At 45.7% G+C, this 3,625-nt stretch overlaps 1 pseudogene; it reads right to left on the bottom strand.

Annotated features, from left to right (window-relative positions):
• Window positions 1-2,733: 2,733 nt before the first annotated feature.
• LOC108521734 (40S ribosomal protein S12 pseudogene) lies at window positions 2,734-3,269 on the bottom strand (annotated as a pseudogene).
• Between the last annotated feature and the right edge of the window lie 356 nt (window positions 3,270-3,625).

Here is a 3,625-nt window from a genome sequence, read left to right as displayed (position 1 = left end):
TAGAGGTGCCTGCCACCATGCCTGGCAAATTTTTATATTTGTAGTAGAGATGGGGTTTCACCATGTTGGCCAGGCTGGTTTCAAATTCCTGAACTCAAGTGATCCACCTGCCTTGGCCTCCCAAAGTGCTGGGATTCCAGGCTTGAGCCACCATGCCCCGCCAACAGTAGACAATCAAAATTGTCAGAGGTGCTTGAACTAGAGCGACTCCATCTTGAATACAGACTGGGTAAAACGAGGCTGACACCTACTGCGCTGCATTCCTAGAAATAAAGTCTTTCTAAGAAATAAAGACTTTCTAAGTCACAGGATGAGATAGGAGGTTGGCACAAAGTACAGGTCACAAAACCTTACTGATAAAAGGATGTGGTAAAGAAGGTGGCCAAAACCCACCCAAACCATGACGGAGAGAAAAGTGACCTCTGGTCGTCCTCACTGCTCATTATACGCCAATTACAATGCATTAGCATGCTAAAAGACACTCCCAGCAGTGCCATGACAGTTTACAGATGCCATGGCAATGTCTACCTTATATAGTCTAAAAGGGGAGGAACTCTTAGTTCTGGGAATAGCCCACGCCTTTCCGGGAAAACTCATTAATTATCCACTCCTTGTTTAGCATACAATCAAAAAACAACCATAAAATAGCCAACCAGCAGCCCTCGGGGCTGCTTTGCCTATGGGGTAGCCATTCTTTTATTTCTNTGGGTAAAACGAGGCTGACACCTACTGCGCTGCATTCCTAGAAATAAAGTCTTTCTAAGAAATAAAGACTTTCTAAGTCACAGGATGAGATAGGAGGTTGGCACAAAGTACAGGTCACAAAAACCTTACTGATAAAAGGATGTGGTAAAGAAGGTGGCCAAAACCCACCCAAACCATGACGGAGAGAAAAGTGACCTCTGGTCGTCCTCACTGCTCATTATACGCCAATTACAATGCATTAGCATGCTAAAAGACACTCCCAGCAGTGCCATGACAGTTTACAGATGCCATGGCAATGTCTACCTTATATAGTCTAAAAAGGGGAGGAACTCTTAGTTCTGGGAATAGCCCACGCCTTTCCGGGAAAACTCATTAATTATCCACTCCTTGTTTAGCATACAATCAAAAAACAACCATAAAAATAGCCAACCAGCAGCCCTCGGGGCTGCTTTGCCTATGGGGTAGCCATTCTTTTATTTTTTTTTTTTTTTTTTTTTTTTTTTTTTTTTTTTGAGACGGAGTCTGGCTCTGTCGCCCAGGCTGGAGTGCGGTGGCCGGATCTCAGCTCACTGCAAGCTCCGCCTCCCAGGTTTACGCCATTCTCCTGCCTCAGCCTCCCACGTAGCTGGGACTACAGGCGCCCGCCTCGTCGCCCGGCTAGTTTTTTGTATTTTTTTAGTAGAGACGAGGTTTCACCATGTTAGCCAGGATGGTCTCGATCTCCTGACCTCGTGATCCGCTCGTCTCGGCCTCCCAAAGTGCTGGGATTACAGGCTTGAGCCACCGCGCCCGGCCTACTTTTTTAATAAACTTGCTTTTCACTTTACTCTGGGTTTGCCTTGAATTCTTTCTTGAGAGAGATCCAAGAACCCTCTCTTGGGGTCTAGTTTGGGATCCCTTTCCAGAAATAGAATTGCAGTACCCCACATGGCAAGCATTTAACAAACGCCTGTTGAATGAATGGGTGAAAAATTAGTAACTCAATGTACCATCAATAAACAATTAGAGGAAGTCTTGAAAATATTTTAAGTGGGGTGTGGTGGTTCATGCCTGTCATGCCAGCACTTTGGGAGACCTGATGTGGGAGGAGCACTTGAGGCCAGTAGTTCCAGGCTGCAGTGAGCTATGATCACATCAGTGAACTCCAGAGTAAGACCCTGTCAACAAAAAAGAAAAGAAAGAGAAAGTATTTTAGTTATGGTGGTAAAAGAATTGACTCTGGAAGGAAGGAAGGAAGGAAGGAAGGAAGGAAGGAAGGAAGGAAGGAAGGAAGGGGAAAAAGAAGAAAGGGAGGGAAGGAGGGATGGAAGAAGGGAGGGAAGAAGGAAAGAAGGAAGGAAGGAAGGAAGGATTTTAATTATGGTGGTAAAATAATTGACTCTTCTTCCGCCTCCACACAACCTGCGACCAGCAGCTGGTGCCCAGCATGCATATTTATCACTACCAGCACCAGAGGTAACAGATGCTATGGCTGGAGCTGCAGAAAGAGCCTCCTGAGGAGCCGGACTCTGCAGATGAGAATGAAAGCAGTGACTTCATGGTGTACAAGTGTCCATGCCTGGCCCCAAACAGGGAGATTGTGGTGTGCAACCCTCTCTTTGACCACTTCTCGCTGTTGGTGCCTCTGCTGGGGCCCATACTCGCTGGGCTCACACTCTCTGCCCCACTGAAGTGACCCCCAAGGCTGCAAGACACCCACCTTCTCCATGAGTGGGGGAGAGGCAGGGCCCACGCTTCTCATTACAAAAATAAGTTCTGACACTCTGAGTACTTGTGGCTGGACTGGGGAGGCATTGGGCCCGAGGATTTCTTGCCAGGGAGACACCCCCCTGCAACTTTGTGCTAGGGAATCTTCTGTCCCCCTTGTGTCTCTCCTTTCTAGTCTGGACCTTCAAACTGGAGGGGGTGAGGAGAACCGTAAAGCCCAGGCATAGATGGGGAATTCTGGAGACAAAAGCTAATTAAAGTTCATTTCCTGTGGGGAGAAAAATTCTAGACATAAACCTAACATAAAGAAACACATAAAATGTTATTGGAGGACAAAAGAAAAGTCAAGTCGAATAAGCACACATATCATGTTTTTGGATGGTAAGAATAAACATTGTGAAAGTCAATTTTTTTCTTTTCTTTTCTTTTCTTTTTTTTTTGTGAGCCAAATATTTATTTATTCATTTCTTGCATTTGAAGTACTCTTCGATAACATCCTTGGCCTGAGACTCCTTTCCATAGTCTTTAATTACTACACAACTGCAACCAACAACTTTACAGGGTTTCCCCTCTCTGTGTTTTACAGAGGCCTACCCATTCTCCTAGTTTCTTGTTGTCATCAACCTTAATTAGGTTGATTTGGTGTTCAGCACAAAGGGCCTCCACCAACTTGACATACATAGGCTCATCACAGTTGGATGCAAGCACACAAAGATGGGCTTGGTGCTTGTCTAAGGCTTTGGCAGCTTCGCAAATTCCACATGCTAGGCCATCGTGGATGAGGGTGGTCTTCAGCACCTCTTTAAAGCAGTATTAACGTCCATTACACCTCCAGCAGTAATGCCCTCCTCGGCCATGGCGGTGGGTTAAGGGTGAAGCGGAATCTTGAATGCACCCAAGCCTCTGTCTCCGCATGACTTGGTGGCGGCAGGGAAAGAGCAATTTTTTTCTTTTCTAAGTTATCTATTAATTCAGTGCAAGCTCATGAAAAATTACAAAGGGATTGTGTTAGTCTATTTTAGTCCATTTTATGTTGCTATACAACACCACAGACTGGGTAATTTATAATAAACAGAAATTAGTTTGGCTCATAGTTCTGGAGGCTGGGAAGTCCAAGAGCATGGTGCCAGCATTTGGTGAGAGCCTTGGTGCTGCATCATCCCATGGCAGGAGTTGGAAGGACAAGAGAGAGAGGCCTAGAGTAAGACAGGGA

The sequence above is a fragment of the Rhinopithecus bieti genome, unplaced genomic scaffold, assembly GCF_001698545.2.
Source record: "Rhinopithecus bieti isolate Rb0 unplaced genomic scaffold, ASM169854v2 scaffold_58095, whole genome shotgun sequence".
Taxonomy (NCBI): Eukaryota; Metazoa; Chordata; class Mammalia; order Primates; family Cercopithecidae; genus Rhinopithecus; species Rhinopithecus bieti.
The sequence above is the reverse complement of the archived record's forward strand: the minus strand, read 5'-3'. Positions and strand labels throughout refer to the sequence as shown.